Below are 25,465 nucleotides of genomic sequence, written 5' to 3' on the forward strand. Positions count from 1 at the left end.
AGGGATGTGGAGAGGTGCGATGACAGTCAAACAGAGAGATGTGTCTCGTGTTGTCACGGGAGGAGACCGAGAGAGAGCGGCTCCGACAGCGCTCGCTCTGCTCGGCGACGGCACTTCGACAGGCCCCCGTCCCCACGGCGATGGCCGACAGTGTTGTCTTCGACGTCCAGCACGATACGGTCGAACAGAATTGGCACATTCCATTCACACATTCCCTTCTCTCGACAACGAACCCCTCTTTCTGAACTTGGTAGAATCGAGTGTTAGACGTACCATTAAACACGCCCGGCATTACAAACGTGTCGACACGTGCACACACACAAGCACGCTCACGTGTGGGGAGAAGTCGTCCGCACAACAATGCCAAGGACCTCTGCCTGGTACCGTAACCACCCTGGTAACTGGTAACCACCCATACAAAAAAAAGAGTGCATAGGACAGAGCAGAGAGAACAGGCGAACACCACAGAAGGGAAAAAGGTCCAGAGATCACCACAGCCCAGTCTCTGTCCTGGTCCCTGCCTCCTCCATTCTGGTGACACAGAAAGAGGAGACTTCAGCTGCCCCCCCCCCCCCCCCCAGCTCCCCCGCAGAGACCCGGAGGCTCACATCGGCTCAGTTCTGGGAAACAGAACACGTTGGGAAACACGGCGGCAGGTTTGGACATTTGATCCTGTGTGAAAGCACGTGTGGACCAGGACGGGGGTGGATACAGTATGCGGTCCTCACCGCTGCCTCAGGGGGCCTCGGAGGTGTCCTGAGGCATTCAGGTTCTCAGAGTGGATTCATGTGGGATGGATGACTGAAGATGAAGACACATTTTTTGGGCCGGTGTTCATTGAGCGAGGCTGATTGCGGTTATTGAACCTCGGTCATCAAACTCAAGTATTTCCTCCCGGCCCAGGAGGTGAGCTGAGAAGTCCTCAGACGAGGCCAAGCCAACCAGCTCCTCTACGTCAGGGTGCACGTTCTCGCTCCAACTGCCTTCGCAGCCTCGCCCACTCCAGGCCTCTCACAGGTCTCACAGGTTCTTTGTTGTCATAGCAATTACAGCCCTCCCTCCACCCACCCTACGGCACAACTGCCCTGTCACGGCATTTGAGGTGTGTGGAGGGCCGTGGCGTGGCATACAATCCCCCCCCCCCCCCCCCCCCCCCCCCCCCCCCCCCCCCCCCACAGGTCTTGTGTCTGTGTGTGGAAAAACAGACGGCAGGTTTGTCTGGCTGCATTAAAACAGCTCCGCCTCGACAGAGTCCAAAACACCTTCGAGAGCAAAACCGTGGGCCCCGCTGGTGGTGTCCAGGCCCCCAAACAGAGGACGCGGTTGTGTTCTGAGGGGGGAGGGGGGGGGTCCGAGGAATCCGTCTGGTATGAGATCGCTCCTGACAAAGTGGAGGACTCTTAAAGACTCCTGAGAAAGTAAACAACACTAAAGCATTGCCACAGAGCTGCAGGAGGAGAGGATGGAAAAGTTGAGACCACAAATATGCCAGGGGGGGAGAGAACGGTCTAACGGTCTGGCCTTTTTTACTAGTCGGGCTTTATAGGTAGTTGGAGGTGGGGGGGGGGAGAGAAGAAAAAAAAAGGTGAAAAACAGGTTGAAATTATCCACACGTTTACACATTCCATCCATCCTTAATGGGGATGGGAAAAAAGACAGAACACACATGCACACACACGCACATACACAGAGTCATGTACCTTACAGGATCTAATGAACCAAATCTAATACTGATCACTCAGCCTTTTTGCATATCATCCAATGGAATTATAAAGCACCAACAGAACGGTCGCAAACAACCTCAGACGAGCAAAACCTTCAAACAAACCAATAGCGATTCAATGTGCTATTTGGACACCAACGCTGGTAAACAGGCGATTAAACAACTTCGTAGCTCCAGGACAGAACTCTGGCACATTGCCATGGTAAACGGACCCGTCAATAAAGTCGCCCTGGACCGTCACGGCTCACCGGCGCTTCCTCGCTGGCAGGATGTGACACGTTTCAGGTTGATGACCGGCGGAACGCCGGAACGCTGTGGGAGTTGAACCGGTCGTTACGTGTCGAGACAGGCCAGCTTGGGAAGCTGACCCCATCCTGTGAGCGATCCCGTGCCTCCCAGTGCATTGTGGTCACTGTCGGGAAGTCATCCCGTAGATCACAGAAAAAACAGCAGGGCTACGGTCGGTCATAGGGTCGGACTCCCGCTGTGATTCAGCTCCTCCAACACATACCCGATAATTGGGTCAGCTAAAACAGGCTTCCTTAGAAACAAAGTTGTTCACTCGTTGCCGTCTTCGCCGTCATTCTCATCGTCGGGGGTTACAGTCAGGGTGACCGCACGATGACTACGGTGAGACCTTTCGCGGCCTGACACGGTTGAAACAAGGGTCAAGCGGTGAATGTGACTGACCACCAAGGAGAGTGTCACTTAATCATTGGGGAAAGTATGTCATCATACAGGCAATGTTACGCCAGAATAGTTCTAGTCTATCCCTCATCAGCAAACGTGTCGAGATCAACTTGACCTGTTTGCTTCTGTTGTCCCAAAGATGAGAAGCCCTGATGTTAGTATGTGTTTCAAATAGCATACAGGTAGTATTGTGCATTGAAAGGTGCTTGAAACACATTCGTTTCCCCGAGTACAAAGCTAGCCTGTACTCTACAGTACTTCCTTTCTGCATTCTAGGAGAGGGTACAGAGAATGTGTATGCATGTGTGTGTGTGTGTACGTGTGTGTGTGTGTGTGTGTATGTCTGTCTGTGTGTATGTGTGTGTACGTGTGTGTGTGTGTGTGTGTGTGTGTGTGTGTGTGTGTGTGTGTGTGTGTGTGTGTGTGTGTGAGAGGGGGAGAAGCTGAACACTAGTGGTCTGTGTTTACAGACTAACACTGCACTGCTCACTTTTCTGTTTGAGTGGCTGTGAGACGCACACAGGAAACAGAATTCAACCATTTCCTGATTCCAGAGCTTCCTGTGGTGTAAGCTTAAGTTTTGGAGGATAAATCGGAGTGATTCTTCCCTGGCTCTGAGAGGTTCTGTTAATCTGGAGTGACTCTGAGCCTTTGAACAAGTGACATTTTTTTTTTTTAATTCCTTAAACAAGTCTTTCATCTGTGGCAATTCATCTCTCACTCCCTCTCTCCCTGTCTTTCCTCTCTCTCCCTCTCTCTCCCTCTCTCTTCCTGTCCTCCCTCCCTCTCTCTCCCTCCCTCCCTCCCTCCCTCCCTCCCTCCCTCCCTCCCTCCCTCCCTCCCTCCCTCCCTCCCTCCCTCCCTCCCTCCCTCCCTCCCTCCTCTCTCCCTCTCTCTCTCCTCTCTCTCTCTCTCTCCTCTCCCTCTCTCTCTCTCTCTCTCTCTCTCTCCCTCTCACATCAGCACACTCCTGCCCAACAATCCTGAACACACACGCACACAGGTCTAAAACACAGACAGCAATTGTAGTGCATCTACCTCCAACTTTGCATGGGAAATTAGATGACATTGTAACTTTATTCCTGCACTCCAATCACTTTGAAAACATTTGACAAACGTGCAACATGAGGCTGTGGTGGTACTTCTGTATAGTTTACAAACAGTTACCCAATATTAGAACTGGGAGTTGCATTGCCACAGGCAGCAGTGAGTCATCCTGTACACAGTGTGCTTGGAAAAAAAAGTACCCACAATACTTCTACCAAACGAACAATAAAGTAAGGAGGAGCAGAACTGCGTGCTTGGTAAGAAATGAAAACTCCAGGCCTTGTGTAGATAATTACTATAATTATGTCTAAAGCACAGTGATAAGATGCAAGGATTAACAAGGACACACTGTGCGATAATAGTCGAATCATACATCCCGAATGTTATCATGTCCATAACGTGGGGGTGGGCAATTCATTTTCCTGAAGGGCCACATGAGAAATTGAGACCGTTGTGGCGGGCCGAACCAATAGGCTGAACTTAATTCTGCTCAATATTAATTGTATTATTTTATAAAAACAGTAAATTATATGGTTTTGAGCTGCTACTGGTAGTACATGTTACACTAACGCTATGCAAATAAACTCCTCAAAAAAAGTTCGGAAACGTATTTCGGTCGATTATTCCTCCCCTTCAATAATACCAATGTATTTATATCGTTGGAAAGCCTGATTAGTCACCTTTACGACGAGGTACAACTTGTAAGGATCGTGCATTCGTGGAATGAGCAACACAGCTAACAGTGTGGGTAGCGGCCCCAAAAATATCTGCCAAAATCCTCTGCAATATTCTTCTGTTGGTATTCACTCATGTTTTGAGTTGCTTGGTGGATTGGATAATTGCACTCTCCCACAGTAATAAGGAAAAAACAAGTTACATATTGGCCATTTTTACACTTTATTAATTTTACACTGTCAGGGACCTCAGTAGCATGTGGAAGATCCATAGCAGCCACAACAGCTTGGCACCTCCCCATGCTGGTCACCAGCCTGGTCACACACTGCTGTTGGATAGCATCCCATTCCTCAACCAGGATTTGTCACAAGTCAGCCAACATGTTTGCGTTGGTCACTCTGGCACGTACAGCACGCCAAGCTGATCCCACTTGAAGCTCAAAACGAGAGTGAATACCAACAGAAGAATATTGCAGGGGATTTTGGCTAATTTTTTGGGCCGCTACCTCATTTCACGAATGCACGATCCTTACAAGTTGTATATTGTTGTAAAGGTGACTAATCAGGCTTTCCAACAATATAAAATACAATACCAGTTGGTATTATTGAAGGGGAGGAATAATCGATCGAAATAACTTTACAATTTTTTTTTGAGGAGTTTGTCAAGTGTCATTTTATTTTTTTAACATACCTTTAAACCTTAACAAAAATACATAACATGCATTTTAAAGACCAGCAATTAAGTAACTTTACACAAAAGCAATAAGTGCTTTTGATGTTGTCAAGTTCAGTTCAGTTTTTCTTACTCAGTGAGAGAAATCCAGTCTGTCTTGGGCTTGAACAAATGCATTGAAGTCTGGTTGAATGTCTGAGGTAGATATACGAAGGACAGCTGACAGGTGATCATCAGGGTCTGCAGCTTGACTAGCAAACCATCAGCGGCCCGCGGGCCGTAAAATGCCCAGGTCTGCCATAACGTATGGGTCCATATATGACAACGCTGGCCGGAGGAGTAATGCTGGGTCTGTAGGAGGTCCGAGCCTGTAGGAGCTAGCTCGCTGTCCTCAGAGGAACTCGTGGCAGTTCTAGCAGGACCTCGTGTTCACGTGCTCGCATCTATACAGCGTCTGTTTTGACGTGAGCCGGGGCACTAATGTAAATGTATACGGTGAACATACCGCCACAGACGACGTTTCCCCCTCAGGCGCGTGTTTACATGGAGCCGTCCGCCTGTCGACGAGTGAGGGGAAATTATTAAAGAATGAGGGAAATGGGTCCGTCCATTACCATGGATCGCATCGGAACCTTTTTCCTGGGCGGAAAACGGTTCTCTCTGAGTTCCGGAACGGCGTGAACGCGGGACACGCGGAGTCCTCCTCGACGCCGCGTGGCTGTTGTGTGAAGAAAGGGGCGGAACGTTCTAGAACTGTGGAATTTAATCTGTGACGGCTGGAGGATAGCCGTTGGTTAATTGCCTAGGGGTTCGGAAGACTAATTAAGCCAGCCGGCCAGATTCCTTCAGGGTCATGACCCCTCAGAGGCCAAGATGGAGGTTGAGGAGAGACGGCGGCAGCCTCCCAGACTGGTCAGGGCCCTGTTGGCTGATGTACGATAAGCAGAGCACAATTCCTAACTGCGTGGTGGATGTTCCTGGAAAGAGCTGACGAGCTCAAACAATGAAGCGAGAGGGGGGGGGGGGGGTATGGGAGGGGACGAAAGGGAAGAGAAGAGACGGGGGGATTCAAAAAAGAAGAGAGACAGAAAGAGAAAGTGAGGGAGAGAACGAAAGGAAGAACGAAAGGAGAAACAGAGAAGGAAGAGAGATCCAAAGGTAGATAGAGGAAGAAAGAGAGAGAGAGAGAGAAATGGATAGAGAGAGAGAGAAAGAGAGAGAGAGAGAGAGAGAGAGAGAGAGAGAGAGAGAGAGAGAGAGAGAAGAGAGAGAGAGAGAGAGAGAGAGAGAGAGAGAGAGAGAGAGAGAGAGAGAGAGAGAGAGAGAGAGAGAGAATGTTAGGCCCTGTGCCAGTGTTTCTGACCAGTGCATGGTGGGACACGTGTGTGTGGACCGAGGCACATTGCTACTCCATGTTTACCTTCGGACCAAAACATTGACTCTCACACAGCCAGGCAGTCCATGTGCACGAACCCCAGCACACGGCGCTATCGCCGTCAAGGTTTCCAGAGGCTGCCAAAGGTCATGAAAACACTGTCATCTCGCCAGCACAACGGCCCCCGACATGCCACTATCAACAGGAAACATCTTTCTCTGAACAGGAACTGCTACTCTCTAATTGGCCCCGGTGATTCTGCGAGGATGTCTTCTCAGCCAATGGGAGCGAGGTTATTTTAGGGGCGGGTATATAAGGAGAGAGCGGAGGGGTTGTGGACAGTCACTGTTATCCCCGTGCTCTCCACTATAGACCTCGAATGTTACTCATAGTCTCAAAGGGGAACTGAAAAGTCTGACTGTACGTTTACTCACAGTAACACAGTAGTGGTTCAACCCAGTGTGACAGGCACAGTGAGGACATTTCAAGTTCCTAACACTTCCAAAAGATTTCGTTTCAACGTTCTCATTAAACTCTCCAGAACCTGGGTTGTTCTCGAACGCGGAACGCTGAAACGCGAAGCCTGTTTCTTGAAATTGACACATCTGTCCTCCTTCTCTCCTCTGACCCATCTCTGGATCTATCTATATCAGATTAGGAATGCGCCAACGTATTCATCAGATGTGATGTCTCATTGGTCCTGCAAGTCTTACAGCCAATGTTGGATCATGATTTCCACGAAGCGTTCTCTCCCTGGCCACACGCTGCGGCCTGTGGTGACCACACCGAGGCCATGAGGCGATCTACGAAACAGCTGAGTACGTGCTCATGTTGTTCTGGATCGTCATATGTCCCTCTGAGTACTGTATCCTTCAGTGCCTCCTAGGCCTGCACACTGCCTCCTAGGCCTGCACACTTCCTCCTAGGCCTGCACACTGCCTCCTAGGCCTGCACACTGCCTCCTAGGCCTGCACACTGCCTCCTAGGCCTGCACACTTCCTCCTAGGCCTGCACACTGCCTCCTAGGTCTGTACACTTCCTCCTAGGCCTGTACACTGCCTCCTAGGCCTGCACACTGCCTCCTAGGCCTGCACACTGCCTCCTAGGCCTGCACACTGCCTCCTAGGCCTGCACACTGCCTCCTAGGCCTGCACACTGCCTCCTAGGTCTGAATGGATGGTCTAAATCAGATCTTAATGACTCTTAATGATGAGGAGTGCGTTCAAGGCGTCTGGAGATGTGTGTGTGCGTGCGTGCGTGTGTGTGTGTGAGTATATACACGTCTTTCCATACCAGCCTGTTTCTGGTTAGTGGCCTCGTTTAACACTTCAGAAATCACCAGCCTTCCATCCCTCCATCCCTCCATCCCTCCTCCCTCCCTCCCTCCCTCCCTCCCTAACTACACTCCATAGCAAAGGCATTTGCGATCTATCGAAAGGGGGGAAATCCAGAAGGAGTGCCGGACTCCGACCCTGTGCCAGCCTCGCGGCCTCTGCCTCGCGGCCTCTGCCTCGCGGCCTCTGCCTCGCGGTGTAGACAAGCCCCCCGGAGGCTGCCAGAAATGCCAGTGACAGATTACGAATGTGGCGGAGTGTAGCAGTCTCTCCGACAACATGCCCCCCGATTGGCCAGCCTTCTGCCAAGGGAATGAGGGACCCTGAAGACGCCAGTTACACAATCAGTGCGTGTGTGTGTGTGAGTGTGTGCACATTCCAAGAAAAGCACTGTTCATAATACATCATCTAATCACTAAGGCTTCCCTAATCAAGACATGGCTGGCTTCCCTTTTGGGGGCGGATGGTTGTGGGGGGGAGGGTGTGTCGCGGTTGGAGTTGGGAGGGGGGTTTAGGATCAGGGTAAGGCTGGGGGGGGGGGGGGGGGGGGGGGTTTAGGGGTCAGGGTGAAGCGACGGGGGTGGTTGGGGTTCCCTGCTGCTGCCTGCCTCTGCGACACGATTCGGACCCAACACAAACGCACAACGTAGCGGACCCCCAGATAAACACTGTCCAAACACACGGCCCCGCATCCACCGAGAGAGGGTGCTCAGACCAGGCCCTCCTGAGCATGCTCAGACCAGGCCCTCCCCTCCTGAGCATGCTCAGACCAGGCCCTCATCTCCTGAGCATGCTCAGACCAGGCCCTCCCCTCCTGAGCATGCTCAGACCAGGCTCTCCCCTCCTGAGCATGCTCAGACCAGGCCCTCCCCTCCTGAGCATGCTCAGACCAGGCCCTCATCTCCTGAGCATGCTCAGACCAGGCCCTCCTGAGCATGCTCAGACCAGGCCCTCATCTCCTGAGCATGCTCAGACCAGGCCCTCATCTCCTGAGCATGCTCAGACCAGGCCCTCCTGAGCATGCTCAGACCAGGCCCTCATCTCCTGAGCATGCTCAGACCAGGCCCTCCTGAGCATGCTCAGACCAGGCCCTCCTCTCCTGAGCATGCTCAGACCAGGCCCTCATCTCCTGAGCATGCTCAGACCAGGCCCTCATCTCCTGAGCATGCTCAGACCAGGCCCTCATCTCCTGAGCATGCTCAGACCAGGCCCTCCTCTCCTGAGCGTAATCAGAGGCATTAGGGGCTCAGTGTTTGGCTCAGGACTTTTGTTTTTGTTTCGTTTGCACGGATGAGTGATAGTGGGTGTGGGCGCCGCTGACGACTTTTTCCGATTTGTTGCAACCCAGATTGGGTTCTGCGTTCCACCAAGAAAAGCGATGTGGAAAAATGTTCTGTCTCTCACGAGCACACGCACGCGCACGCACACACAAATACATTACATTTACTTTGACACCGAGTGGAAAGATTGGGACTGAAAGTTGATACTGAGGTAGTCATTTACTGTGTCCCCACCCCCACCCCCCCCACCCCCCCTCAGACCTGGGATGAGATTCCTCTCCTGTGAGAGTTTTTTCCGGGTTCTCTTTCTCAGACGGTTCCCACACAAGTCTTTCCAGGACTGAAATATGTGCGCTCCTAAACCTGCATTCCCGGGCGGTGTAACTGCCTGCGTGGATGGATCTGAAATATGTTTCCTGTCTCTATTTTGGAGAGCTGAATCCACTTGTGCTTAAAAACCATGTCGAAGTTTAATTCAGGGTACGAGCCGTTTTTGGAGATTTAGCATGTGACATACACGCTTCTTCAGAGTTCTGCCGTGCATAAACACACAATAACACACACACACACACACGGTGGGTCTCACTCTCACGATCTGGGTGAAAGACTGGCAGGCAGAGAGGGTCCAACATGCCCGTAACGTCTACAGGCCTGGAGGGATTTGTTCACTCTGAATGCAAAGCATGTAAAGGGAATCGAGGGTGTGTGTGTGAGCCCTAGCCCCTGCCTCAGTCTTAGCCGCAGCCTTCACCCCAGCCTCAACCCCAGCCCCTGCCTCAGTCTTAGCCCCAGCCTTCACCCCAGCCTCAACCCCAGCTCCTAGCCTCAGGCTCAGTCCCAGCCTTCACCCCAGCCTCAACCCCAGCCCCTAGCCTCAGGCACAGCCCCAGCCTTCACCCCAGCCTCAACCCCAGCCCCTAGCCTCAGGCTCAGCCCCAGCCTTCACCCCAGCCTCAACCCCAGCCCCTAGCCTCAGGCTCAGCCCCAGCCTTCACCCCAGCCTCAACCCCAGCCCCTAGCCTCAGTCTTAGCCCCAGCCTTCACCCCAGCCTCAACCCCAGCCCCTAGCCTCAGGCTCAGCCCCAGCCTCCACCCCAGCCTCCACCCCAGCCTCAACCCAGCCTCAACCCCAGCCCCTAGCCTCAGTCTCAGCCCCGGTCTCCACCCCAGCCTCAACCCCAGCCCCTAGCCTCAGGCTCAGCCCCAGCCTTCACCCCAGCCTCAACCCCAGCCCCTAGCCGCAGCCCCAGGCCCCAGAGCTGGAGGAGCCGCCTGGCTGAGAGCTGTGTCCGTTGCCTTGGTTGAGTGGAAAACAGCGCTGCCTAATGGGACCATAGCTGCACTTTACAGGTCCACACCTGGACACAGGAATGTTTACTACTCTGACTAATCTCTGCCCGACCCCCAGAGTCCTTCACTCTGGTACCCAAACATGTAAAACACTGACCTGGGTCACTGCTATGCTGCCAGGCTGGGGGCGAGAGAGAAAGGAGGACAGAGTATGAAAAGGGAGAGGTAGAGAGATATCGAGAGAGATGGAGAGAGAGAGAGAGAGAGAGAGAGAGAGAGAGAGAGAGAGAGAGAGAGAGAGAGAGAGAGAGAGAGAGAGAGAGAGAGAGAGTGCAAGTCAAAGTCACGTGTCTGTGTGCATGTGTGTGTAAGCTTTTGGCAGACCTCCATCCGTTATACCTGGAGTGCTGCCAGCCCCTCCAGCCCCCCCCCCCCCCCCCTGCTTTCCCTCGTTACACGGCCGTAACAGGGTCCCTGGGAGCCAGTGAAGGTTAGGGGCCTGAACGCTCTCTGGTGTGACTGCCCACCCCTAACAAGAGAGCCCGCTCCCATCCTGGCTTGTTTACAAGATCAGAAGACACGTCCCCAGGTGTGTCGACACCTGCTGGGGTGAGAAGGTCAAGGGTCAGGGGTCAGGTGTGGATCTCTGAGGTCTGGCGTGGCCCTTTGGGTTAAGATGACGCTGTGGGAAATAGACCAAAATGCATTATAACGCGTTAGTATGTTCTATACAAAGCATTGAATGTCTATTCTTGGGCAGGAAGGTATTTGTAACCTTTGAAGATATGTCTTAATTGTCTTCCTAACAAGTAGACCAACTGGTCAGACAAAAAAGTTAAGGATTGTGTGATATAGCCTAAAGGCACATTCACACATATACACACAAACTCACACACACATACCACTACCACTTGTATTATTATTTTTGTGCTTTTGTTCGGCACCTCGGTCAGCCTTGCTGTGTTGAGAGTGTGCTTTATGAATAAAATGTACTTACTTACTTACTGTACAGTTTTAACCCTTGTGCTGCCTTCGGGTCACATGACCCAAAGGTTCATAACGAACCATCGTTGTGTTTACCCAATTTTACCCAATACAAAAACAAATAAAAATAATTTTCTTTTAACCTTCGCAATGCGGGGGGTCTGAGACAGCCCAACGGTTAAAAGAAAATGCTTTACTTTGTTTTTGTATGCGGTAAAGTTGTCGCAATACGATGGTGGGTCACAACGACTGATGGGTCAGAATGACCCAAAAATAACACAAGGGTTAAATAGCAGGTTCGTTTGATGGAGGTTAAGATTGTGAGATGAACTTTGGCTTCTTGTGGCCTTTTCCAGGGATTCCCTTTGTCACTAGGTCATCAGGTCTGTCAACAAGTCTGTCAGCATTGTTTCATCGGATCTGTCAACATACCTGTTGCCATTCGCTGTCTAAGTTCCTAAGGGTGCCCCACTGACTGTAGATGTGTGTGTGTGGGGAGGGGTGCGTACAGTTCACTCCTTCTGTTCAACCTGGTCGCACCCTGGGTTGTGTCAGGCTCAGAAGCTAACGACCACAGATGTGTCAACACCTGCTGTGTTGGGAGCGGTAGGGATCAAGGGTCAAGGGTCAAGGTCAGGGTCAGGTGTGGCACCCTGTGGTCATGTGTGGCCCTTTGGGTTATGGTCATGCTGTGGTTTAAACCATTTGAAGTTGACATTGAGATAACTGTGGATGAAAGAAGTAGCATTTACTGTAAATAATGTGAAGCTAGCCGCAGAAATAGACCAACATGCATTACAGGTTTCTTTGGGTTCTATACAAGAATCGAATTTCTTTTCCTGTTTTTGAAGTTATTTTTAACTCAACATTTCAAAGATATTCTGATGGTCTACAAAACAGGTTCCCTTACACACAGGTCACTAGACCAATGGTTCGCCTGTCAGATGAGATCAGTTGAGAATTGTGTTACATGCCCGGAAGGCTCGTATACACACACACACGTACACACACACACACACAAACTAAGTCTGTGCTCCTGACTGCATTAATGTAAATGTGAGAGTATGTTTGTGTGTGTGCGGTCTTGTTTAACTATCCTTTTGGGGACATTATCCTGGTCGGCAAAAAGTCAAGTGCTATTTCTAGGGGGTTTGAGGGGTTAAGGGTTATGGTTGGGGTTAGGAGCTAGGGTTAGGTTTAGGTCAGGTTTTTTTTACGGTTATGCTTAAGTTTAGTATATCTGACCCTTGATGTACAACTGTAATTTTTGCATGCACTACGTCGCTTTGGACAAAAAGCGTCTGCCAAATAAAGAAAATGCAATGACTAGAGTTAAGGTAAAGCTTTGGATTGGGGGGTTAAGGAAAACATGATTATGTATGGGATCAAATTGTGAGTCTTCACAAGTCTATACATTCCTGTGGGTGTGTAAGTGTGTGATGTGATGATATTCTGCTGTGGTATGAATGCGTCGTTGCGGTAAGGTATTCCGTCATTTCATTTTTGTGGCCCCAGAGGCCCCCAGAAGTTCATGGGTGTACAAAATATAGATCAGATGTCAAATGAGGTGACCCCCTGGAAAGGGAAGTGTTATTGCATACATTGGGGATGCTGTGGAGGGCAAATAGAGAGGGAGTCGACCGAAGCCAAACCCTGAGATGTCTCACGAAAGGAGAACTGAAAGCCATGACTGTACCGTCCACATACAAGCAGGAGGTTAGCGGTTTTTGACCGTCGGGGTCAAAACACGGGCCTGTTTTCCATCTTTAAGTGTTTTTTCTACACAGCTCTGTGTCACCACAGGAAGAAAATAAGAAAACAAAGCGTACCGAGATGTTATGAAGTGGAGTTTGTGTACATGTTCGAGTCCCCTTCAGTTTAACCGCAGAGCACTTGCTCCTTAGCCAACTTGTTGATCAGAGATGTGGTGTCAGGTGTGGCCTACCAGTGTGGTGAGGACATCTGGCCTGAGCTACCTAGTAACCCTACCCTGCCTTCCTGTCTTCTGCAGCAGCCCACAACTCTCAGCATCTCTTAACGTCAGCCCTCCTTGCAGAAGCGTGCAGCTGTTAGCCTGTCTTTTCAGTCAGCTACATGCTATGTGCGACACGTTACCTGCTATACTGTAAATTGTTCTGCTTGCCAATATTTAAAATCTTAGTTCTGGAAATATAATATTTGTTATCTTGTTTCAAAAATGATTTACTAGTTTCTATCTTGTAATTTGTGGTATATTCTTAAGCCTACTTATTTATAGACTGGAACCAACTTATTTTCAGATATCTTGTCGAGTAAAATTATCTGTCCATGCAGCAAGATAATTTCGCTAGAATTAAGTCATTTTCTCTTCAAATTTAGTGTTAATTTCTTGTATTTTAGCAGACCTTTTTTGCAGTGTACATGGACCGTGCCACACCTACCCACCCTCCCTGTCTACCTGTCTGACAGCAGGAATCTCTCATTCCAACTACCCTGAATTCCTGCCTGTTTAAAAACAAAGCTCAACTTTTGTTTACAAAAAAAAAACACATTCTTTGCCTGCCTTTACTGTTAAGGGTGCAACTCTCAGCTTCTCTCTACCTTTCCTGTTTATAACCAGACATTTCCAGGAACCACCCTCTGTGGTAGAACCTCACCACATCTACAGTCAGGCTACCTCAGGTGCAGGTTCCTAGAACTGCAGTTCGAAATGCCATTGTTGAGCAAGACCACACTTGCAGGCTAGCGCACTGCTCAAGTTGTAAAGAGAGAGAGAAGAGCAACAGAAATTGATTACTTTTCTCCCCGGAGATACCCACAGAATTTAATTAGTTTTGTTTTCAAGAGTGACTTATTTAGGAGGCTGCGTTTGAAGGGCTGTCTCAGTCACTGGCAGCATGTCTGAGAGAGTAATGTAGAACTCTCTATTCATCTGGAGAGGAGGGGTTCTATTTGCAACACATCACTGCTGACGTCAATGGGCCTCTCATGGTTCTAGAACCCGTCGAAGTCATAGTTCTGGAACTCGGGAGCCACAGGACCACAGACGTGAGCGTCCCGCTGGCGGACGGGAGGCCGTGACGCAGGGAGGGGCCCGCGTCCAGCGGACTGCACGCCCCCAAGAGGCTGAGGTCACCTGCAGCTGTCTGCTCATAACCCTCGTCCACAGTGACCTCACTGCAACGCTACGATGACCTGGGAGAGGGAGGGAGGGAGGGAGGGTGGGAGAGGGAGGGAGGGAGGGACAGGGAGGGAGAGAGAGGGGAGAGAAAGAGAGAGGGAGGGAGGTAGAGAGAGAGCAAAAAGAGAGAGAGCAAAAAGGGAGAGAGGAGCTGGGGGGGGGAGTGGAGTGGAGGACATGAGATGTGATGTAACACGCAGGGAAAAGAGAGCAAGAGAGAGAGAGGGAGGGGGAGAGAAAGTGAGGAGAAACAGATGAGTAAAGGGGGTTTGTTTTGTGAGGAAACTAGGTAGTCATGGATACAGAGGGGGAAACCCACACAGCTGTTAGCGAGCTGCGGGGGTGGAGGCGGAGTGTTATGTCTCCCCCCTCGCTCCGGATTGGCTGCAGCGAGGGAGGGTGGACCAATGGCAAGGCTGGTTTCATCATGCGAGGGGCCCTAATGTGAGACAGATGTGTGGCCAACGGGAGCTGGCAGCCCTCTCACAGACAGCATGGAGCAATCCCCATTCCTCTGTCCCTCCTTCCCTCCTTCACTCCTTCTCTCATCCCTTCTCCCACTCTCCGTCCTCCCTTCGACCATTTCTCTGCCTTCTCTGGGCTCTCTCTCGACTACCCTCAAAGCCCTCTCTCCCCCCTCTCCGCCTCTCCCCCTCTCATGTGCTGTTCGTCTCTGTGCCGTTGTACGCCTCCGCCACCCTCCCTCCTCTCTATCTCCCTCCTCTTTCCTTTGCGCCCATTACTCGTTATTTTCATCCTCAACCCTTTTTCTCACACCGCACCCTCTCTTCCTGCCACTCTCTCCCCCTTCCCCTCCTCCCGGTCTCTCCTCCCATCCGCACCTCCCTCCTCCACCTTCCCCCCCCCCCAACTCCGTGACTGTCTCCTCCGTACATTAAGTGGCGTAGAGGCCACAGTTGTGTTTGCCTGCCGAACGACCAGATGCTCTCTCTCCCCAATCTAAACAGACCGCGCCGTACAGTACAGTCACAAAGCTGTGTGTGTGTTTATACACACGCTGACAATAAATACAGCGCCACATACACAAGCCATGTGTGAATGACGGAAAACACCTGACCGAAACACATGGTCGAACAGGCAGCGAACAGGCCACGTGGAAATCCTAGAGAGAACGTTCGTATCAAGTGATACCATCGTGGGCCACGGTTGATCTTTTGCTCGAGGGGCTTTGACGTTTTCTTGAAAACAAGCTTTCGCTCTCTGTAATCTGCAGTTCGAGGAAAGGGGTCGAGTCAAACCAAAACAAGCCTCGGGTATCTACCTCCCTGAACCTGACCTTGTGAACTTTGACAGTAGAAATTAGCGCCAGGGAGCAGTAACCAGTCAGCCCTCTTCACAAGGCTCACCCTCACTTTACTCCTAGAGATAAACAGAGAGAGAAAGAGAGAGATAAACAGAGAGAGAGAGAGAGAGAGAGAGAGAGAGAGAGAGAGAGAGAGAGAGAGAGAGGGAGGGAGAGCGAGGAACAGAACGATTGGGGAGAAAGGTGTGCCAGGCCAGTACTTGTTTGTCTCTTTTTCTTTCTCCCTCTGCTGTTCTCCCTGCAGCTCTCTCTGTACCACCCTGTGCATGCCTCCACTTCCTCCAGGTTGCGTAACCCTCCAGCTGTTAGAGAGCAGAGCAAAGCCTCCTGGCTATAGGCTGAAATAAAGAACCCCTAAGGAACCATAGATGAACCCTCTGAGGGTTCTCTGTGGAACACAAAGGTTCTAGGTAGAACCCATTTAATGCTGTTTAGAGTCCTTAATGGTTCTTTCTGACCATTATATATGGAACCACACAAACAAATCCAAAGAGAGTTTTATATTTATGTTCAAATCCTTTTTGCTGTAATTTGTCCCTGAGTTCAGTTTGATGAACAGACACTCCCAAGATGACTTTACAAGAGGCACAAGCACTCCTCCTAGCCTCCTCCTCAAGAAAGTCTAATTCCCATTGGCCCAGAGCCCGAGCTGCCTGTGGTGGGGTACTCTGGGTAATAGAGGCCTGTATAGTCTGAGGTTGTAGTTGGGACGGGGTTTGGACCATGTCACTTCCTCCCGGGAGCCCAACTCCAAACACAACAGCAGGTGCTGGTGGCCAGACCAAGACCACTAATCAGCACTGTTCTAGAATGTTCCACAGGTTCCCAACCAGAGGAGAGCGTGAAGGGGAGGGAGAAAAAGAGAGAGAGAACGAGAAAGAGAGAGGGATTGACAGGTGAGAAATTGAGAGACAAGAAATCACGGGTGAGGAAGAGCATTTGCAAAGAACATTTCCCAAGAAGTGTTTTTTTTGGTGTCGATTTGTCTTTCTTTTCCTCCCTTCTCTCTTTTCAGTCCGTTTTTGGTCTCTTCAAGCCTTCTCTTTCCATCTCTCTATCTCTCTCTGATCCTCTCTCCAATCACACAGTGATACCATCAAAATGACTCGACATGGTGGATGTTGTGTTTGCTATGTTTGGAGGAAGTGTTGGTATGTAAACAGAAGCCAGCCAGTCGGCCAGCCAGTCGGCCAGCCAGCCAGCCAGAGAGGAATAACAGAGTTAGTGGTCAGGAGGGGGTGGTAGGCTGGTGAAGCTGTCTTTGTCTGCATGTCTGTGGTCTAACCTCTGGCCTGGGGTTAGGGGTTAGGACAGGGGGGTGGAGTGTAGGGCTAGAGAGTTCCGTTCGGGATTAGGACTGGGACATTAGACACCAACCTAAACTTGGGGATGGGCCAGGGCTGCTTGGCTTGGGCATGAGGTTAGGCCTTGGGGTTGGACAGAGTTTTCCAGTCAGCCAGAACCTTCTACACTTTCTCCTCACATCACTCTATGTCAGCCTACTCACAACTCCTCACTGACATTTGACTGACTGGAGATAGCCAGGACTGGTTTAACCTGCAGATCTAAAGCCTAGGAGTTAGAGCAAGGCCATGGGTTGGGGCTACAGTTTGGACCACAGGTTGGGTCCAGGGGCTACACTCCCTTGATGTTGGCCCAAGCAGCGAAAAGAAATCCTCCGGTCCAAAAAGCCGAGCTTCTCAGCACAACTGTTCGACTCGCCAATCCGCTTCTCTTAACACCTCACCATGGCTCCTGTTCATAATACAGTGCCCTCGCTCGTTCGGGGGCCCAGGAAACAGTGCAGCATGTGCAGAGGCAGGGTTGACAGGGTGCAAAAGCACCACAATAACCAGCTGTGGGTGACAGGGAGAGGTCTGCTTGGTATCAATATGAGGTTTGGTGAACATCAAGGGGGAAAAAACTGAGAGAGAGAAAACAGGTTAGGGCTCACTGTATGTAACGGTATTGTGTGTGTGCGCGTGTGTGCGTGTGTGTGTGTGTGCGTGTGCGTGTGCGTGTGCGTGTGCGTGTGCGTGTGTGTGTGTGTGTGTGTGTGTGTGTGTGTGGGTGGGTGTATGTGCATCAACGGTATCAGAGGAAGTGGTTGTAGTAGGCTTTGATACTTGTTTTTCTCAAATTGTGCAACCATTGTCGCTTCAACCCTCTCAGATGGATTCCACTTCTGGGTGAAACACTATTAACACTGGTTGAAGCCAAACCACCTTTTACCAAACCAATGTCTTTAACATCTGGTTGAATATGATTTTCAGCAGAGATAATAAAGACATGTGGAAGTGAGTCTGTTTTCACATCCTTCAGAAACGGTTTTGTTGTTCGACAACTGTAGCCGATAAAGTCATCCAGAGATGGGAGCATTCGTTTCGATTCTAGTTTGAGTGAGAAGGTGTGAACAAACCTGCGACTGTGTCTAAATCACAGAACCTGTCTACCAGGGGAGTTGTCTCTAACGGCCTCTGAGACTTATTCACAGTCAAAAGGACCACCCCTATAAGCTGACTGTGCAAACTTTGCTCTCCTCAATCATGTATTTAAACCGACAGAACGAAACGAAATAGGAGTCCATGGGGGTAGCATGGTTCAGTAACTGAATCCACTGCTACAGAAGATGCGGGTTCGAGTGATAGAAAAAGACATGTGTCCGTTCTCTTGTGGACGCTTCTAGAAACTAACAGAAACCACATGGCCCCCTGAAAAGCTTCCGGTAAACCCTGCTGCCCTGGTTGATGAGGCTGGGGAATAGTGTCCTCCAGTCGGGCGTGCTGTCTCCAGGCACCCAGGGAAACACAAGGCCTACGTCCAGCGGCCGTGGATAACAGAGCGATTATCTCCGATCGCAACACGCCTCTGGAGTGGTGACATCATGACGTTACGGAGCCGCCTGCGGTGGGCAGATGTTGTCCCCCTACGCTCTCGACAGATGAGGTTTGGAGAGAGGCCAACGCTTGCGAGGAGGTATTTCACAAGGACATTCCATTCCAACGAATGAATCAAGGCACCCAGGGAAGGATTCGAGCCACGTTCTGAAGGCATCCAGTTCGCTGACCTCGTAATCACCTCACGGTGATCACGAGCCTTCTCCTTGCCCGTCCGCCCCGTTAGGGATGTGTTTACCGACTGAATGTTTCGTCTTCGGGCGAAACGTCCTCAGAACGTGTGAGACGGTCCGTCCACCTGGTAGATAAACCGCCGCGGTGTAAACTGTTTACTGACTTGTTGTGATTTCATCGGATTTGACCTTAAAAGGACCTGAGCTTTCATCCAGACCGGCCTGGGAGCTGCACAGAGACGACCTGAGAACGCTCAGTCATGAGAACTCACACACACACGTGCGCACACACAGATACACAGTTAAAAGTTGTGGCTAAAAGGGAGAGGTCTTCTTGGTATCGATATGAGGTTTTGGTAACGTCGAGTGAAGACAATGAATGAAAGCAGGTGAATGCTTACACTGCATCTAGGGTTTTGTGTATGTGTGTGTGTGTGTGCGTGTGTGTGTGTGTGTGTCTGTGCGTACTCATAGAACCAGTGTTTAACCAGGGGAGAAACATCTTCTGAGCTGCAGGGAGCAAAGCATTGTGTTTGAAGTTAGCTCCTGAGGTAGATGATGAAGGGCTAATGTGAGTCTGAGGTTTACTTTGCAGCCTCAAGACCCCCCATCTAGGCACGTAATTACCCCCACTAATAAAACACACACTGTGTGTGTGCGTGTGGTGTGTCTGTTTGTGTGTGTGTCTGTGTGTGTGTGTGTGTGTGTGTGCGCGTGTGTGTGGGTGTATGCGTGTGTGTGGTGTGTGAGTGCATGTGTGTGTCTGTGTGTGTGCATGTCTGTGTGTGTGTGTGTGTGTGTGTGCATATGTATGTGCTTGTGTGTGTGTGTGTAATTACCCCCACTAATAAAGCATGCTGTCGAGCAGCATCATGAAAGCAGAGAGCCAGTCTAATGGATGGCTTTGAAGAACACCCACAGCTTTGAACAACGCCACTACTGTACCGGCGCAAGTGTGTGTGTGCGTGTGCGTGTGTTTCTAACAGTAAATCTTCACAGTAGAGACCTGAGCAGTCCTCTAAAACTGAATTCCCATGTGCCACCTCTGTAGGCGTGTCATTCAGGCCCTTAACCGACGTCACTGTGACACACACACGCACACGGACGCACAGACATCTGATCGGTCTTGCTCGCAGCATGCGTCTAATCTACCGCACAACATGATTCACCCCCTTCATGCAAATACGTAATGGGGGGTCAGAGAGTTGGACTGGTGAGCGGAGCAGACTATAGGGTGGAAGTTGAAATACGCGATGCCCTAAACAACCTCCACATCAGTACTTAAACAAGACACCACCTCTTCAAACCTGGACCCCCTGCTCTTACCACAGTAACTGCATCTGGCTGGCCTACAGGACAAACACTCAATCATCTTGCCACACAAACACACAGACCTCCCTTTTCCTCTTCCTTACCAGCTAAGACTAACACAGACAGGCAGAAGTGCTACTTTCCTGTGTCTGGTTAGCATGTTGCCTCATTGGGTTATACCCACTCTAAATGTTGCATGGCACTCAAACACAAACACACCTTTAGGTGTGTGTGTGGGGAGGCGTGTGTGTGTGTCGTGTGTGTGTGTGTGTGTGTGGGGGGGGGGGGGGGCGTTTGTGTGCGTGTGGGCATGTGAATGTGTGTGGGCATGTGTGTGTAAGTGTGTGTGTGTGTGTGATTCCCTGAAGCCACCCACCTGTAGTTTAGTCTGTTTTTACCCCATATATTTGGACAGTCGGGAGACCACCCTGAAATATTCCCCTTCCACCTCTCTCCTACTCTCTCTCTCTCTTTCTCTGTCTCTCTCTCTTTCTCCCTCTCTCCCTCTCCGTTGCTCTCTCTCTCTTTTATCTCTGTCACTCCTCTCTTACTTTTCCGGTCTCCCTCCCTCTCTCCCCCTCTCTCTCTCTCCCTCCCTCTCTCTCTCTCTCTCCCTCCCTCCCTCCCTCCCTCTCTCTCTCTCTCTCTCTCTCTCTCCCTCCCTCTCTCCTCTCTCCCTCCCTCTCTCTCTCCCCCCCTCCCTCTCTCTCTCCTCTCTCCCTCTTTCCACCACTTATATTGGACGCTTCCTAACTTGTGGTGCTCTACAGCTCCCCAAACAGTCCATTACATGAAGCTGAGGAATGGTCTAGAAGAATATAGCCGAGAGGCACTCCTCTGGACCACGGTGTGTACCAACCCAGTCCCTCCACAGTGGCCTCAGGGCTCATGGTGTGGTGCCATCGAAAACACTCGGAAGTGGATTGAAAAATTCCAGCTAGTCATGACACGATAAAGAAGGGAAGTCTGCATGCGAATTTGTTGGACCCTACCTTATCTGGGGGAGGGTGTTTGTGTGCCATGGTTGCAGTGTGCAACCGAGTGCTAGAACTGAGTGCTTCGTCGCAGGGGAGAGATGGCTTGCTGCCGGATGTGTGGTTGTTTCAACCACACAGAGTCTTACAACGGGGCTTCGCTTTTCTTCCCTCGCACACACACACACACACACACCCAGACCCACGCACGCACGTACGCACACGACGGGAGGTGTGAATCCCGAGCTAACCACTCATAGTGAAAGACACAGGTTTGCGCTGCCACCCTTAGCGCCAAAGTCGCTAACTGTCATGCGCTGACACGGGGACACCGCCCCTGCGGGCCCATCCTGCGACGCGCCGCGGATGAGTCAAACCCAGGGGTTCTCTCTCTCTCTCTGCCTCCCTCTCTCTCTCTCTCTCTCTCTCTCTCTCTCTCGGCCTCCCTCTCTCTCTCTCTCTCTCTCTCTCTCTCGGCCTCCATCTCTCTCTCTTTCTCTCTCTCTCTCTCTCTCTCTCTCTCTCTCTTTCTCTCTCTCTCTCTCTCTCTCTCTCTCTCTCTCTCTCGGCCTCCCTCTCTCTCTCTTTCTCTTCCGTCCTTTCGTTTACGTGTTTCTTTTTCAGTCACACACACCGCTGTTTGAGGTGACGCTGCGAGTTTCCATCGAGAATATTTGGAGTGTCAATATGAACAGTGACTCTGCTGTGCGGCTGCTGTCGGTGACACGTTGGGAATTTGCGGGAGGCGTGGAAACGGAAAGAGAGAGAGAGAGAGACTGGGGAGAGATGAAAAGTGTGTGAGGGCCATCCCCCATGTCCACATGTGTCCAGCAGCCCTGTCTGAGCTGAGGATGGTCCACCTGGTTGACCTCTGTCACTCTGAGGGCGATTTTCCTCTGGTGTAAAACGGAACTGAACAACCTAGGAAACCACAATTAAAACCAAACAGCGCACACAGGTAAAACATCTCTCCAATACGTATTCAAATAAGCTGAAGAACATATTTTTAAAGGATCTGTCCCAAGTCTGTCTTTCATTCATCTTGGTTTTGCACTTCTGGAGCTGTTGCGTTGGATTCGATTGTTGTTGGGGTGTATAAATCAAGTGCACCCCCAGGGTACATGACAGAAGACTAGTATTTTGTCCCAGGGGCTGCCCCCTGTTAGCACCGGAAGTCAAAGTCAACTGTCCCACTACAGGACCTGTGTGGAAAACATTCCTGGCCCCTGAACCTAGGAATGCCTCCTTAATTTGTGGCGGAGGTAACATCAGTTTCTCTGGTTTCTAAACGCCAGGCAGCATTAGGGGCAGGAGTCGTACGATGGAGAGTTCAAAGACAGAGTCAAAGAGGACCTGTGTTGGAGCCCGGGCGGTAATATTTAGACAGCTGGCACGGTTTAAGGCGACATGTCAGAGTGTGTGCGAGTTTGTGGTCGAGGTTGTGTATAAAAAAAAAAATCCTTGCCTCTCTGCTTCAGAAACTCTACTCTGCATTGTAACGGCTGCCTCTGTAATTCCCTTCCCCCCCTCCCCCCCTGAAATAAAAAGGGAGGACTGTTTTTGGCAGCGTGCTCCCGGCGATTTTGCGGTTTCGAGACTTCATGAGTTGGGGAAAAGGGGGGGGGTGTGGGGGGGAGGGGGGGAGGGGGGGGGGTGCTGGACCCTGGGTAGACTTAGGAACGTTGGAATCACCACGGCCCCCTGCCAGCACCGACCATGTCAACCCGGCCTTCTGATCTACCGCCCCTTGGTGACCGCGCCGGTCGGGTCTTTCTCTGCCTGTGGATCCCCTGTTTTTTTTTCCGGGGATGGACATGGGAGGAGGTCCCAGACCTGTCCCAGCCGTGGGCCTCCTGGGGGGGAGGGCTGGGGGGGAGGGCTGGGGGGGAGGGCTGGGAGGGAGGGCTGGGGGGGGAGGGCTGGGGGGGAGGGCTGGGTCCTCTCTTTCATGTTTCCGGGGCTCTGACTCGGCATCGCGTCGGGATCGCTGGGCAAAGGGCCACGCACTGGTGAGAAGACAAACGCACTCTGCCCAAGGCAAACACACGTTCGCTCGTTGTAACACCCCCTACACACACACACACTCACACACACAGTCATACACGTACATAAACAGCCACACAGACACTCACACACACAAACACACACACACACACAGATACGCGGTAAACAGACATGGCATCGTTCTTGGGAAGGGTTTCCACTCATGTGGTCTGGAGGTCCTGGCAGTGCTGTAGTTACCATGTCGACAGGCAACTACAGAGTAAAAGCAGAGGGAAACACAGAGAACGAGGAATGGTGTCCGTTTTCATTCAATGAATAGAAAGCGCTCGTCACACACACACACACAGCACGTACACACTGTTTTCACCTCTTAAGAATGAAAACCCTCTCCCACAGCCAGTGCTAGGCTCCGGGGCTGTGGAGCAACGGGCCCTGTGTGATAGGGGAGTGTTAACAGCCAATAAATTCCCTCAGTGAATAACCGACCAATAAGATCCACATGGAGTCTTTCCAGGCCGGCAACCATTGGACTAGGCCCCACTCCTGTTGTTCTGGCAATTCTTGTTTTTCAAAGATGTATATATGTGTGTGCATGTGTGTGTATGTGTGTGTGTATATTTGCCCACACACTGTCTCTCTCTCTCACTCTCTCTCACACACACACACACACACACACACACTGTAGAGAACACTGTCCTATTATATAGGCCTTGTATAAATGACCTCACGCTTACTCACACATTGCCTGCACACGCACAGACCTACTCACACAAACCCCCACACACACACCTACTTAAACAGTGGATACACACACCTCAAGCAGTGGCTAAATCCCTAATAAAAACACTCCTCTCTAACTGGATAATGCCCATAGATTACTAACAGATCTGCAACCTTCTAAACATCTCCTGATGAAAGTTCTGTCAAAAACAAGCACACCAGGACAACAACATAATAATAACAACAACATAATGTGATTGAAGGAAAGGCGTTGGTTTTCAATGAGGGATCGCTATTGGTCAGAGAGGGGTAAGGTCACCTGTTCCATGAGCAGGTCTTTGGGTCAGTGTCCATTCCCATCTTCCATTCCCTTGCCCTTTCTCTCTGTGTCTCTTCTCCTTTCTATCTCTGGTTCTCTCGCCTTCCCTTCTGTGTCTCTCCCTGTGATGTGTGGCTGAGTGTTGTGACAGGGTGAGTGTTGTGTCAGGGGAACAGGGGAGGCATTCCTCAGGGTTGCCAGGTCGTAGACCCCCCCCCGAGAACGCAGGAATCCCCCCCACCCCCCAACCCCCCCCCCACCGGGAGAAGAAATATGTCAACAGAAGCTGCCAAGCTACACACATATCTCTGCCACTGTTCCAGAGGTAACGCACACACACACAAGGGCACACACATGCACTCTCTCTCTCTCGCTCGCTTTCTTTCTCTCTCTCTCGCTCTCTCTCTCTCTCTCGCTCTCTCTTTTGTCGTTTCCTCTCTCAATCTCTCTCAATTGCTGTTTCCTCTCTCTATCTCTCGCTCTTTATCACTGTTTTCTCTTTCCATACCTCCCCCCCTTCTCCCCTCCTCCTCTATTCTGGAGGTGTACTTTAACAAGAACTGGAGGAGACCCGGATCCGAGAGACTGGTTCTGTCAGAGTCTGCACACGAGCCAGGCAGGCTTTTTTTTTCTCCTTCTCCCCCGCCCCCCCACCCCCACCCCTCCTTCATCGCCCCCTCCCCCCACCGCCTCCTCCTTCTCTTTTTTCCTCCCTCTCGGAGCCTGGCCGTCTCAGCGCTATCGTTCCCCGATTCCCTTTGAATGGTCCGGCGTGCGAGCAGGAAGGGGGAGCCAAGCTGCCTTCCTGAGCGGCCGGGAGGAAGCGTTGTAATAAGTGAGGGGCGTGGGTTTAAAAATAACCCGCCTATATAAGCTGGAGCAGGCGAGGGAGCCTTCGCACTCTCACTCGCTCCCCCGCTCCGACGGGGAAAGGGGGATCGCTGGCCTTCTCTCTCTCTCTCTCTCTCTCTCTCTCCGGCGCTCTACGTCTCCCTCTCCTGAACGCTCGCTTTCACACGCACACACACACACACACACACACACCCAACATGGGACGGCTTTCCTGCCGTGCAGAGGGAAGGGGAGAAGGGAGAGCAGGTGTTTCCAAGAAACTTAACAAAGACATAAACTATGCAATGCAAAAGGGTTCGCTTTATCCGAACCAGGCATTTCCAAACTGGCAGTCGCAGAGAAGTCCTGTCTGCTTCTAATAAGAACTCCGGGGACTTTTATGAGAAACACGTTCTTGTGATAAGACCCGGGCATAGCCGTCTGACATCTCTCAACTGCGCCGTCCACATCCAGGCTCCTTGCACTGATAACAGCATGTTGTTGTTCCTCTCCGCGACACATTGTGTACAAAGCCAAACAAAGGTTTAGAAAGTGTGTGTGGTGTGTGTGTGTGTGGGTGTGTGTGTGTGTGTGTGTGTGTGTGTGTGTGTGTGTGTGTGTGTGTGTGTGTGTGTGTGTGTGTGTGTGTGTGTGTTTCCAAAGCACTTACGTGTGTCTCCCA

At 51.1% G+C, this 25,465-nt stretch overlaps 1 protein-coding gene across 1 annotated transcript in view; it reads right to left on the reverse strand.

The window, feature by feature from the left end:
- The window catches only part of eps15l1a (epidermal growth factor receptor pathway substrate 15-like 1a), a 66,725-nt gene that overhangs the window by 19,271 nt on the left and 21,989 nt on the right, over window positions 1–25,465 (reverse strand).

The sequence above is a fragment of the Osmerus mordax genome, chromosome 26, assembly GCF_038355195.1.
Source record: "Osmerus mordax isolate fOsmMor3 chromosome 26, fOsmMor3.pri, whole genome shotgun sequence".
NCBI lineage: Eukaryota > Metazoa > Chordata > Actinopteri > Osmeriformes > Osmeridae > Osmerus > Osmerus mordax.